The sequence below is a fragment of the Panulirus ornatus genome, chromosome 9 (genome assembly GCF_036320965.1).
Source record: "Panulirus ornatus isolate Po-2019 chromosome 9, ASM3632096v1, whole genome shotgun sequence".
Taxonomy (NCBI): domain Eukaryota; kingdom Metazoa; phylum Arthropoda; class Malacostraca; order Decapoda; family Palinuridae; genus Panulirus; species Panulirus ornatus.
In genome coordinates, this window is record NC_092232.1 from 55,937,482 (window position 1) to 55,952,481 (window position 15,000).

General features: G+C 45.7%; 1 protein-coding gene across 6 annotated transcripts in view; it reads right to left on the reverse strand.

The window, feature by feature from the left end:
* The window catches only part of shn (zinc finger schnurri), a 268,460-nt gene that overhangs the window by 230,011 nt on the left and 23,449 nt on the right, over nucleotides 1-15,000 (reverse strand). Inside the window, exon 2 of one of the 6 annotated variants that reach the window (XM_071665259.1) lies at nucleotides 1,248-1,382. The exons of the other annotated variants lie outside the window; for them this stretch is intronic. The gene's annotated coding sequence lies outside the window, so the exon portion shown is untranslated. The remainder of the gene's footprint in view (nucleotides 1-1,247; nucleotides 1,383-15,000) is intronic. 6 annotated transcript variants of the gene reach the window in all.

Consider the following 15,000-nt stretch of genomic DNA (forward strand, 5'->3'; position numbering starts at 1 on the left):
GTGTGTGTGTGTGTGTGTGTGTGTGGGTGGGTGGTGGGGGGCAGGGGGGTAACACCTTTCCGTCGTGTCAGGTCAACACACACACACTATCGGTCGGAGAGGAGACGTGCCCACAGCTTCAACCCAAGTGGGGTGCTGACTCTCTCTCTCTCTCTCTCTCTCTCTCTCTCAATGTACTGGTTGGAAGAAATAAACAACACTGAACCACAAATCGATCACTGTGTAATGCATGCGGGCGGCTCAGAAGAATGTTCACTTAGCTGTACGTGCGGTGACACCACCGCGCCACCCTCGCCATTTTGGCCAAATCTCGTGGGTCCTCGGAGGTAGGGAGGCGCTCTCGGCCGTCAACAGTGGCGACTTCATGACGCCAAGAAAAAAAGGGAGAAAAAAAAGCAGAAAAAGCCTAAAGGGATGACCACAAGTAATCGAATCAAAATATTAAATGATATGTTACCCTTTCATCTCTTTACGTCCTAAGATTCGAACCCATGGCAAACACTCGACAATCAGGAAGTATAACCACTTGGATTGGAAGGATGGTGGGGGCACACAGAGATGAATGGTTTCAATAATTTTCATGTGATTGTATAGGGCAGAAAACAAACTCATGATAACTGGCAAACATCTGGGACAAAGGATAGTTACGGATGAAGGACTGAGACATATCTTGTATGGTGTCGTAGATGATGTCACTAAATCTACTACTCCTGTTTGTGGAGCAACTACATACATGGTAGGGTTCTTGTATAGAATCATGGTGGTAGACGGATCAGCCAATGTACACTTCCTGATATCTAACAAATTTTATTAATGGTCTTTTAAGATAGACAATTTTTCAGCTGATGTACAAGTAAATCCACGTGGTCCTCACCTCCAACTCTGGATGCGTCATCAGCCTATAATTCATTGTGAACCCGAAATGAGAAGGTATGGCGAGAAATTATACACTTCAACTCCGGCGTGGATATTTCTGTGACATCTGTGGTCCGACACAGGCACATTACAACCATGTTAGAGGGAGAATCAACATGTTAGTGAAGACAGATAACGACAACCATGCAGCTTTTCTTGGATGGAGAGACAGGCGGTAAAATTTCAAGGCAATGACACCAGGAAACACATTAACCTAAGATGTGGATAGCCAGCTCTTGATCGTAACTTGTAAAGTAACCGTCAAAAAGAGTAAGTCCCTATATATCACTTCTTTCTTAAAGCCTGTACAATCTTTCATCTTCGACACCTACCAAGATATGATATGGGCAACAGCTCTTCCTCTCGGCACATTTACATCCAAAATTCTCTCTTCAGGACGCCTCATCATTTTCTGCATGGCTGCATCTGTATGATTTGTTGTAAACTCTGCCATACCTTAAGAGCACCTGAAATGGAAAAATCGATATACGAAAAATACCAGAGGAGACCTCCTAGGTACATTGAACCCCCTGAACACGGCAGTAAGACCTCTAAACACGGTGTGCCCCATGGGTACAATGGCCCTGGCTGTGAGGGTACGTAACTGTTCAAAGATCGTACCGTCGTGTTCAAGCGTAAAAGGCTAAGTTCATCAGCAGAAACATGAACACACACGAGTGGACAACGGGTGGGTAACATCAAACAATAAACTGGAACAGACATATAACACTACAAAAAAACATCTTTAATCCCGAAGAGGCAATACCATGGGAACAGCTCGTGATACAGGGCCATGAAGAAGTTCACTAGGAGAGGAACAAGGTGGAGGCAAAGTGAGACATGATGGTGGCTACTGTCAAGCCTCCACTAGCAAGTCTACCTACCTAACTATGGTCAGCGAAACACCTGTCATCGAACCTTCTGACCGGAAGCTAAGTCACGTCACACGTCATCCACCAGTTACGTGTCACTGTGAGTGACGACCATCCGTCCGTCACACGCACGTGTCCGCCCGGAGGCAGCAGTGGTCTAACACCCTCGCCCCTTCCCTCCCAAACTCCACTGTGCTACCTCACCTCAGGACACGACCTCCCGGGGAGTCAAAGACCCTCTTTCTATGTCATGTGGCACCGGCGGTGTATATGGCACTACAGCAGGAGGCATAATAAAACTTCCAATGCCACGCTATCTGTCGGATGGCACTAAAATGCGCGACTAAGATGGGCGGGAGCGTATTCGGGGAGGAAAGAGGACTCTATAACCCTCCCTTCCTGTACTATCACTTTCAGAAAGAAGGGAAAGCAGAATCCAAGGGTATCCCCCCCCCCCCAGCCTCAATCATCTGTTCCTAACAGTGTCTCGTTTTAACATGATAACTAGAGGGTATAGTTTTAACATGATAACCAGGGGGAATAGTTTTAACATGATAACCAGGGGGAATAGTTTTAACATGATAACCAGGGGGAATAGTTTTAACATGATAACTAGGGGGAATAGTTTTAACATGATAACCAGGGGGAATAGTTTTAACATGATAACCAGGGGGAATAGTTTTAACATGATAACCAGGGGGAATAGTTTTAACATGATAACTAGGGGGAATAGTTTTAACATGATAACCAGGGGGAATAGTTTTAACATGATAACCAGGGGGAATAGTTTTAACATGATAACCAGGGGGAATAGTTTTAACATGATAACTAGGGGGAATAGTTTTAACATGATAACCAGGGGGAATAGTTTTAACATGATAACCAGGGGGAATAGTTTTAACATGATAACCAGGGGGAATAGTTTTAACATGATAACTAGGGGGAATAGTTTTAACATGATAACCAGGGGGAATAGTTTTAACATGATAACCAGGGGGAATAGTTTTAACATGATAACCAGGGGGAATAGTTTTAACATGATAACCAGGGGGAATAGTTTTAACATGATAACCAGGGGGAATAGTTTTAACATGATAACCAGGGGGAATAGTTTTAACATGATAACTAGGGGGAATAGTTTTAACATGATAACCAGGGGGAATAGTTTTAACATGATAACCAGGGGGAATAGTTTTAACATGATAACCAGGGGGAATAGTTTTAACATGATAACCAGGGGGAATAGTTTTAACATGATAACTAGGGGGAATAGTTTTAACATGATAACCAGGGGGAATAGTTTTAACATGATAACTAGGGGGAATAGTTTTAACATGATAACTAGGGGGAATAGTTTTAACATGATAACTAGGGGGTATAGTTTTAACATGATAACTCCCTGATTTGTTTCCTAGATGGATGCTCTTTTTCCCCTTAGGATGGTTCCCTGTGTTCCCAGGCCTGTGGGGAACCTGCAAACCCAAGCGGCGGCAGGTCCTGACGAGGCCATGCCCACGCAAGGTCCTCCCGCCCGCGGCAACACACCCCCTGCAAGTACCCAGGGCTCCCCCTACCCTACCTCTACTGGTGGGGTTAATTACATCCGATTCCCTATCATGTCCCAGTACCGCACGATAGCAAGCCAGACGGGCGAGCATGAGTGTCGAGCGACCAATCATACTGTTCTTGTCCACCGTCTAATCCCTTCCGTTAACGAGGAACTAACCAAAGTCACTTAACATCATCAAGAATAAGTCAACAGCTGTTGCTAACTGCAGGAGTGAGAAAAATAGTTTAAGTTTCTTTCCCCAAATTGTAACAATACACCAAACAGAACCTTATCGATATTACGCTAATATACCATTTCATTTTCTGTACAGCTATTTTATGTAACTGAATTCCCGGGGTCACCATTACAGCGGTGTTCTTCAGCTAATATAATAATTCAGTCATGCCTATTTGATGTCACTGAGAGAGGCATAAGGAAACACGAGCAACAGCAACAGTGCCTGACTAGTGTGGGTAACGTACACACACAGGTGATGGGACTGGGGCAACAGCTCTACCGCCAAGGTGTAATTACGACTGTGGTAAGTAAGGGAAGTGAGGAGTCACATGGTGGACTTGTGCTACCGATGGCTGAGGAAACCACAAGGTACTCACCAAGTCAGAGGCATGACAAGAGACCATCAAGGCGCTCACCAAGTCAGAGACATGACAAGAGACCATCAAGGCGCTCACCAAGTCAGAGACATGACAAGAGACCATCAAGGCGCACACCAAGTCAGAGGCATGACAAGAGACCATCAAGGCGCTCACCAAGTCAGAGGCATGACAAGAGACCATCAAGGCGCTCACCAAGTCAGAGGCATGACAAGAGACCATCAAGGCGCTACTCAGCGTGCTTGTCCTGTCTACAGTTGACGAATGACTGGCATTCGGTGAATCCTTGTGGTATATACACAGCGGCGAAGTCACGTCACGAGGGGCATTTGGTTGGGAGTGAGAGAGGCGGGAACACACACGAGCTGAATGGTTGGTGACGAGGGGGAAGGTGTCGTTAATTGGTTAAAGACCCTACGGTCGAAAGTGGCTAGTTCTGGCCTCACTTCAACAGGCTGCGGATTCCAACAGCTTGGTCGACTAAACGACCCAATCCAGTAGGCTGGACCCAACCTGGGCAGTGAGAGGGGTGAAGACCCAGATGAGGTAGAACAGAAAACGAGACTCATCTCTTCTAACGATCAGGGGGTCAATTAAGAGTGACATCCTAGGGCATCAGGTCGGCTAATTAAGGCGAAAATCACTGAGACAGCTTGAGATATACAGTGTCAAGGAGTGACACTACACAAACGTTTTCCAGTCACACTAGTTCTCAGTCACACTCAATCACACTAGTTCTCAGTCACAAAAGTTTTCTATCGCACCATTTCTCTATTCCGGTGGTTCTCAGTCTCACTTTGTCACTATTCTACTATATCACACTGGTTAGGTTTTGCAAACGAAACACCATTTGTTTCACCATTTCCCAACATCTCCGTGCTTCACAGAATCTGTGCCACGAGGATATAGATTCTGTGGACCTTCCAGTTCGGCAATTGTACTGTGGTTCTGAAGACTCTGGGTTCTGTATGGTTCTACTGGGTCTGTCAGATTGTAATGGTTCTATGAAACATAGTGGTTCTGTAAGATTCCACCGATCCTGCAAGGTATGCTGGTTCTGTAAGATCTTACAGTCGTATCTCTCAAATGCGACTGTAAACTGTGAGTGTAAATCAGGCCAGCATTTTCTTTGTTCTCTAAAGCTTCAACCATCCTGGCGTTACGGTCAAGCAGGTGAGGGAGGCGACATCTTTCCCGCCCTGAAGCCATGTTGTCCCGGGTTATGTATTACATTGTTCATCTCCATAAATATCAGTCAGCTTAGACTCTCAAGCAGGGTTCTCTCCAAGACTTAGTGATGTGCTACGCTATACACACATAGTTTTTTTTTTTCTATCTGTTGTACAGTGTCTGGTCGTGAGGTGAGCTATCTGTTCTACGTCATATGTTATAGCCTTCCGTTGGCTTAATAACGTGTGACCATGTCACAGAACATGACTAAATGTGAGGAAATTATATGGCTTACAACAGAGCCACCGTGTCTTGAAGGTGAAGCTTGTTGTAGTAAAAACATATTGCAATGGTTCAAGACGCGAACTACAGGTAACTATTGTTGTAGTATATTCTAACCTATAGCTATATAATAATCTATTGTTGTATAATAATCTAGTGTTGTATAATAATCTATTGTTTATAATATTTTATTGTTGTATAATATTCTACTGTTGTATAATATTCTATTGTATAAACTTCAGGTGTAGGAGGTTGTGGGGAAGTCAGATGTGGGAGGTTGTGGGGCGGTCAGTTGTGGGAGACTGTGGGGGAAGTCAGGTGTGGGAGGTTGTGTGGAGGTCAGGTGTGGGAGGTTGTGGGGAGGTCAGGCGTGGAAGGTTGTGGGGGAGGTCAGGTGTGGGAGGCTGTCGGGAGGTAAGGTGTGGGGAGGTCAGGTGTGGAAGGTTGTGGGGAGGTCTGGTGTGAGGGTTTGTGGGGAGGTCAGGTTTCGGAGATTGTGGGGAGATCAGGTGCGGGAGGTCAGGTGTGGGAGGTTGTGGTGAGGTCAGATCTGGGAGGTTGTGGGGAGGTCGGGTGTGGGAGGTTCTGGGAGGTCAGGTGCGAGAGGTTGTGGGGTTAGGAGTGGGAGGTTGTGTGGATGTTCAGGAGTGGGTTGTGGGGGTGGTCAGGTGTGGGAGGTTGTGGGGAGGTCAGGTGTGGGGGTTGTCAGGAGTGGGAGGTTGTGGGGTGCTCAGGTGAGGGAGGTTGTGGGGATGGTCAGTGTGGGAGGTTGTGGGGGTGGTCAGGTGTGGGAGGTTGTGGGGGTGGTCAGGTGTGGGAGGTTGTGGGGGTGGTCAGGTGTGGGAGGTTGTGGGGGTGGTCAGGTGTGGGAGGTTGTGGAGGTGGTCAGGTGAGGGAGGTTGTGGGGGTGGTCAGGTGTGGGAGGTTGTGGGGGTGGTCAGGTGTGGGAGGTTGTGGGGGTGGTCAGGTGTGGGAGGTTGTGGGGGTGGTCAGGTGTTGGAGCAGTTATAGACACACATAATAACTTGTCTCTGCAAATGGCAACAAAACAATTACTCAGAAAATGCCTTCTTTTTCGTGCCCCCTGAGGACCAAAAGGTCAAAGGACAAGGCCATTTTTAGGTCATGCATCACCATCGTACGCCCGGCGCAGGTCAACGGCTCCAAGCCGAGAGTATCGTACGTGGAGCTTACATGCAGAGGCGCTACAAAAACTCCGTACGCCTTTTTGTTGTGTGTGGAGTAGGGGGGGGGGGGAGAGCTCCCCCTCTCTCTATTCCATCCCCTTCCAAACGTAGTCTGGGATGGGATCTGAAACCAAGAGACTCAGTCCAGCTTCCCTCACGAGGCCACTGCCCGTGGTTGGAGCGCCATGAAGTTACGTAAGCGCTGCAGCGCTCAGCACCCTGGAAGATCTACGGCTATTCACCAGTTCTCATCTACCTTTTCTAATTCTCATCTACCATTTTACAATTCTCATCTACCATTTTCCAGTTCTCATCTACCTACCATTTTACATTTATCACCTACCATTTTCCAGTTTTCATCTACCATTTTCCAGTTTTCATCTACCATTTTCCAGTTTTCATCTACCCAAGGTCGTCTCACACCTATGGACACAACGGTTCGACCTCTGGGCATGAGTTACGACCCTTGGGCAGGATACTAGTGCGACCCTTGGGCAGGATGATGGTACGACCCTTGGGGAAGATGGAGGTACGACCCTTGAAGCACAAAGGGTATAACCTCTGAACATGATGGTTAAGACTTTCGAAGCAGGACGGTGCGACCCCAGCAAACGATGGTACAACGGTACGACCCCTAGCTGCAATGGCGGTCAGGTAAATATTAATCAACCAACGACCTAATCCAGCAGCCTAGGGTATAGGGTTAGGATGAAGACGATCATCCCACCCTTACCTGAGGGCCTTACAAGAGGTTCGTCATAGCTAGGTCGTAACGTCATGCTCCACACACTAACCTGAGGATGTAAACATTACAAAGAAAATAAAAATCTTTTTCCTTCCAAGGTTGTCACACTGCTTACAAGGTTGTCACACTGCTTACAAGGTTGTCACACTGCTTACAAGGTTGTCACTGCTTACAAGGTTGTCACACTGCTTACAAGGTTGTCACTGCTTACAAGGTTGTCACACTGCTTACAAGGTTGTCACACTGTTTACAATGTTGCCACACTGCTTACAAGGTTGTCACACTACTTCCAAGGTTGTCACACTGCTTCCAATGTTGTCACACTGCTTACAAGGTTGTCACACTGTTTACAATGTTGCCACACTGCTTACAAGGTTGTCACACTACTTCCAAGGTTGTCACACTGCTTCCAAGGTTGTCACACTGCTTACAAGGTTGTCACACTGCTTACAAGGTTGTCACACTGCTTCCAATGTTGTCACACTGCTTCCAAGGTTGTCACACTGCTTACAATGTTGTCACACTGCTTATAAGGTTGTCACTGCTTCCAAGGTTGTCACACTGCTTACAAGGTTGTCACACTGCTTCCAAGGTTGTCACACTGCTTACAAGGTTGTCACACTGCTTACAAGGTTGTCACACTGCTTACAAGGTTGTCACACTGTTTACAATGTTGCCACACTGCTTACAAGGTTGTCACACTACTTCCAAGGTTGTCACACTGCTTCCAAGGTTGTCACACTGCTTACAAGGTTGTCACACTGCTTACAAGGTTGTCACACTGCTTACAAGGTTGTCACACTGCTTACAAGGTTGTCACACTGCTTACAATGTTGTCACACTGTTTACAATGTTGCCACACTGCTTACAAGGTTGTCACACTACTTCCAAGGTTGTCACACTGCTTCCAAGGTTGTCACACTGCTTACAAGGTTGTCACACTGCTTACAAGGTTGTCACACTGCTTACAAGGTTGTCACACTGCTTCCAAGGTTGTCACACTGCTTCCAAGGTTGTCACACTGCTTCCAAGGTTGTCACACTGCTTCCAAGGTTGTCACACTGCTTACAAGGTTGTCACACTGCTTCCAATGTTGTCACACTGCTTATAAGGTTGTCACTGCTTCCAAGGTTGTCACACTGCTTACAAGGTTGTCACACTGCTTCCAAGGTTGTCACACTGCTTACACAAGAGACAATTACTTACTAAGAGTAGTGGTTGGCGGGAAAGGTCATCCTGGGGTGAGGTTTCAAGGGGTCATCTTCGAACCCCTAGCGCGTCCTGGCTGTAAATCACTTTATACATATATCATGATAGTGTCGGGAGCCGTGTATACCTCCAACAGGCCAGTGCCTGACGTAGTATGGACCAAAGGATGGAAGGGGGGGGGGGAGGTCAGTAACAAGCTCCCACAACTTCAGGGGTCACCAAACAATATCACGCAGGCTTTGTTTATACTTGACGTCACATGGGGGCTAGCGGATGGAGTCTGAGAAGACTCACGGCTCCACCTCACAGTAAGGGAGCCTCGTAATAAGTGCACGGGGATGAGGTTTCTCAAGTTCTTGGGATATTATCTAAGTGAGTGTCCGGACGGAATGCTGATATGATGAAACATCCCCAGGATAGTGGCTGACAGTGCTGCCATGAACTCTGGTGGCGCAACCTGGTGTTAAGTTCGACGTAAGGTGGTAAATAAAGAATTTCAACCAGTTAATTAAAGAGATGAACGACACTCCCTTCATGTTTACTGTCTCCCATGCCTGCGAATAACTTGGACAGAGGGAGAAGTATCTATAAAATAGTGAGCAACAAGCGCATATACAGTATACCTGGACAGAGAAATAAACTTTGTAATTTCAATTTGTTCTACGTAAATTTTATTTACTTTCCAACTAGCGGGTATGTTCCCAGTTCAGCCAATTTCACGGAGACACAAAAGAGACGGGTGTACTCAGTTGATCGCAGATCCCTTGATCATCACAATCAGGTTCTCTCTCTCTCTCTCTCTCTCTCTCTCTCTCTCTCTCTCTCTCTCTCTCTCTCTCTCTCTCTCTCACCCCAGTAGCGGGAAAGGCCCCTTGGTACTGAGGTCATAGCTTAAAAGTCCTTCCTAGTGGGAGAAAGACCACTTGGTACTAGCTCATGGACTAGAGCTCTTCCCAGTGGCGGGGAAGTTATATTACAACGCCATTCTGGTTACATGAATCAAGTGAACGGAACGATATGGTCCAGACCGTCCTGGTCTTCCACCGCTGCAATCAAGTTCACGTCTTCTGTCTCTCAGAAAATGAAGGTTTGGAGTTTGCAATATCTCTTTGAGAATCTACTGCGCATGGAGGCTGGAAGTACTGAGAAATCAAGGGGATAGACAAGACATTCCCGACGGAGTGTTCTTCCTGAAAACAAAGGATCGGGTGGTTAGACATAAATAAGTGGGGTGTAGAGCGGGGAGGATAAGTTGCTCAGAGACCCAGCGAGAAGTGATGAGAGGTAACCACGCAACTCTACCCAGTACTGGTGGTGTTGGGGTGGAGCTTGCCGGATGATGTAGTCATCTTTCAAACCTCGACCCCAACCTGATGGACGAGAGAGAGAGAGAGAGAGAGAGAGAGACTGCCGAGTGCTAAAGATGATACTTTGCCTCTAAGCAAACACAATACATTAACTGTCAGTTCTTGCCTTCAATCTGGAGATGGTCTTAGCCATTTACCTCCAAACATCTTTACATGTTCCTGTACTTCTTGCAAATTTCCTATTTCCCACTAGACAATTTTCCATATTTATATCCTGGCTTCTGGCTACTTCTGTCTGACATCATCTTGGTATATTCCAAGGACGACATCATCTTGTTATATTCCAAGGACGACATCATCTTGGTATATTCCAAGGATGACATCATCTTGTTATATTCCAAGGACGACATCATCTTGGTATATTCCAAGGATGAATTCATCACGGCATCCTGCAAGCAATCACTCCAGAACCACCTCGTGTCTCCCTGATAAAACTCCTTCCCCTCCCGCCACCTGCTGCCCACCTTAAGTTTTAAGTTGGTTAAAAGCTCATTACTCCAGCTCCCTGATTTATCTCTTCGTTATTCATCTCATTTTTATAACTGTTTCTTAAATGCTTTGGTTCTTCTACCAGCTGCTGCACCCGTTTACTGTGCTTGACGAAGGTCCCTCTTGACCTTTATCTGTTGACTCCTAAGTAATGTAATTGGTGATTTATTTATGTCATTACAAGTTTCGTGAATCATTCTTTCAAAAGTCTTTGACTTGACAGCGTGAGTCAAACTTACAGGTGTATACCCAATGTTTTGACAGATATTGAGATCCTCCAGTGTGTGTGTGTGTGTGTGTGTGTGTGTGTGTGTGTGTGTGTGTGTGTGTGTGTGTGTGTATCGCTGACACATGATGAACAACATAAAGGATTCCAAAGCTAGAAAGGATCTTACACAATTCATGCAACATGATGAATGTTGTGTTCTATTTACGGAGTCAGAACTTGATGCAGCAGCCGTCACACGGATAGTGGGGAGGATGGGGTGACGTTATTACACATGTAACATATCACTATTGTGCTGGTGTCATCCAAGCTTGGTCCAGGAAATAGCATCAGAAGATCTACTGTGTCGTCCTTTTACTTTCCAAGAAGATGGCAGGGAATTCCATCTGGCCCCGGTGCTTTGCTGTCTCAAGAAACCAAATGACAAACATACAGACACCAACAGATACATAATTAGATAGATAGATAGACAAACATAAACAAATACACAGATAGACAGATAGATGACAGACACAGTAAATATGGTGGAGAGAGATTTGCCCCATTGTAAGACGTGCAATGTGCAGTAACAAATGGGAATCTGGACATTAGAATGAGAAACAGAGTGAAGAATGAAGTGAAACAGAAGAATGGGACACACGGGCCTATAAAAAAAGGAAAGAGAAATGGACCAGGAAATGCTTTAATAAATGAGAGAGGAGAAAGTAAAGTAAAGTAAAGGCAGATATGCAAAAGAGACCAGGGAGTGAGCAGAGAATAAGTGAGCGAGGAGGTGCCTGGTTGTGTGAGGAAGTGCCTGGTTCTGTGAGGAAGTGCCAGGTTCTGTGAGGAAGTGCCTGGTTCTGTGAGGAGGTGCCTGGTTCTGTGAGGAGGTGCCTGGTTCTGTGAGGAGGTGCCTGGTTCTGTGAGGAGGTGCCTGGTTCTGTGAGGAGGTGCCTGGTTCTGTGAGGAGGTGCCTGGTTCTGTGAGGAGGTGCCTGGTTCTGTGAGGAAGTGCCTGGTTCTGTGAGAAGGTGCCTGGTTCTGTGAGGAGGTGCCTGGTTCTGGGAGGAGGTGCCTGGTTCTGTGAGGAGGTGCCTGGTTCTGTGAGGAGGTGCCTGGTTCTGTGAGGAGGTGCCTGGTTCTGAGAGGAGGTGCCTGGTTCTGTGAGTGGTGACAAGTCTGTGGCTGGCTGACTGGAACCCTCCGCCTGCGCTGTCCAGCAGGCGTAATGGAAGCCGACGTTTATAGCCCACATCAACCAAGGTAAGACACTCCTGCCTTATAAAGTGGCTTCCTCAATAACTACCTAAAGTACCTTTCTTCTCTGACATCAAGGGCTCCTGTCACTGAAACATATATATATATATATATATATATATATATATATATATATATATATATATATATATATATATATATATATATATATTTTATTTTGCTTTCTCGCTGTCTCCCGCGTTAGCGAGGTAGCGCAAGGAAACAGACGAAGAATGCCCAACCCACCCACATACACATGTATATACATACACGTCCATACACGCAAATATACATACCTATACATCTCAATGTATACATATATATATACACACAACGACAAATACATATATACACATGTACATAATTCATAGTCTGCCTTTATTCATTCCCATCGCCACCTCGCCACACATGGAATAACATCCCCCTCCCCCTCATGTGTGCGAGGTAGCGCTAGGAAAAGACAACAAAGGCCCAATTCGTTCACACTCAGACTCTAGCTGTCATGTAATAATGCACCGAAACCACAGCTCCCTTTCCACATCCAGGCCCTACACAACTTTCCATGCTTTACCCCAGACGCTTCACATGCCCTGGTTCAATCCATTGACAGCACGTCCACCCCGGTATACCACATCGTTCCAATTCACTCTATTCCTTGCATGCCTTTCACCCTCCTGCATGTTCAAGCCCCGATTACTCAACATCTTTTTCACTCCATCTTTCCACCTCCAATTTGGTCTCCCACTTCTCCTCGTTCTCTCCAACTCAGACACATATATCCTCTTGGTCAATCTTTCCTCACTCATTCTCTCCATGTGACCAAACCATCTCAAAACACCCTCTTCTGCTCTCTCAACCACACTCTTTTTATTACCACACATCTCTCTTACCCTATTATTACTTACTCGATCAAACCACCCTACACCACATATTGTCCTCAAACATCTCATTTCCAGCACATCCACCCTCCTGCGCACAACTCTATCCATAGCCCACGCCTCGCAACCATACAACATTGTTGGAACCACTATTCCTTCAAACATACCCATTTTTGCTTTCCGAGATAATGTTCTCGACTTCCACACATTCTTCAAAGCTCCCAGAATTTTCGCCCCCTCCCCCACCCTATGATTCACTTCCGCTTCCATGCACGAGACCGGGTTATAGTGATGGGTGATTTGAATGCAAAGGTGAGTAATGTGGCAGTTGAGGGAATAATTGGTGTACATGGGGTGTTCAGTGTTCTCAATGGAAATGGTGAAGAGCTTGTAGATTTATGTGCTGAAAAAGGACTGGTGATTGGGAATACCTGGTTTAAAAAGAGAGATATACATAAGTATACGTATGTAAGTAGGAGAGATGGCCAGAGAGCGTTACTGGATTACATTTTAATTGATAGGCGCGCGAAAGAGAGACTTTTGGATGTTAATGTGCTGAGAGGTGCAAATGGAGGGATGTCTGATCATTATCTTGTGGAGGCGAAGGTGAAGATTTGTAGAGGTTTTCAGAAAAGAAGAGAATGTTGGGGTGAAGAGAGTGGTGACAGTAAGTGACCTTGGGAAGGAGACTTGTGTGAGGAAGTACCAGGAGAGACTGAGTACAGAATGGAAAAAGGTGAAAACAAAGGACGTAAGGGGAGTGGGGGAGGAATGGAATGTATTTAAGGGAGCAGTGATCGCTTGCGCAAAAGATGCTTGTGGCATGAGAAGCGTGGGAGGTGGGCAGATTAGAAAGGGTGGTGAGTGGTGGGATGAAGAAGTAAGATTATTAGTGAAAGAGAAGAGAGAGGCATTTGGACGATTTTTGCATCGGAAATAATGCAAATGACTGGGCGATGTATGTCAAGACAAAGCTGCAAGAGGTGAAAAAGAGGGCAAATGAGAGTTGGGGTGAGAGAGTATCATTAAATTTTAGGAAGAATAAAAAGATGTTTTGGAAGAAGGTAAATAAAGTGCGTAAGACAAGGGAACAAATGGGATCTCTAGTGAAAGGGGCTAATGGGGAGGTGATAACAAGTAGTGGTGATGTGAGAAGGAGATGGAGTGAGTATTCTGAAGGTTTGTTGAATGTGTTTGATGATAGAGTGGCAGATATAGGGTGTTTTGGCCGAGGTAGTGTGCAAAGTGAGAAGGTCAGGGAGAATGATTTGGTAAACAGAGAAGAGGTAGTAAAAGCTTTGCGGAAGATGAAAGCCGGCAAGGCAGCGGGTTTGGATGGTATTGCAGTGGAATTTATTAAAAAAGGGGGTGAGTGTATTGTTGACTGGTTGGTAAGGTTATTCAATATATGTATGACTCACGGTGAGGTGCCTGAAGATTGGCGGAATGCTTGCATAGTGCCATTGTACAAAGGCAAAGGGGATAAGAGTGAGTGCTCAAATTACAGAGGTATAAGTTTGTTGAGTATTCCTGGGAAATTATATGGGAGGGTATTGATTGAGAGGGTGAAGGTATGTGCAGAGCATCAGACTGGGGAAGAGCAGTGTGGTTTCAGAAGTGGTAGAGGATGTGTAGATCAGGTGTTTGCTTAGAAGAATGTATGAGAAATACTTAGAAAAGCAAATGGATTTGTATGTAGTATTTATGGATCTGGAGAAGGCATATGACAGAGTTGATAGAGATGCTCTGTGGAAGATATTAAGAATATATGGTCTGGGAGGCAAGTTGTTAGAAGCAGTGAAAAGTTTTTATCGAGGATGTAAGGCATGTGTACGTGTAGGAAGAGAGGAAAGTGATTGGTTCTCAGTGAATGCTGGTTTGCGGCAGGGGTGTGTGATGTCTCCATGGACTGCAAATACGTAATGTTCTTAGGGCATTACGTATTACCTATAGCCCCTACCTCGCAACCATACAACATGGACTGGCCTTTATACCCTTCAGTCGTACTCACAGAGCGTAGCTACCGCCAGCCATGCTCGAGGAGCATCTCCCGTACCGTCGTGGGGAAGACCCTAGCCTAGTCCAGTCCACACGGTGGACGATAGTCAAACTATGTTAATCTAGCTGGTATGTTAGTTTGGCTATGTTTAGTTAAGGTAGTTAAGCTATATTAGTTAAGTTAGTATATTAGGCAGTCAGTTACGGTATATCGGCTACGTTTGTTTGGGTAAGTAGTTAGCTGTGTTAGTTATGGTTATT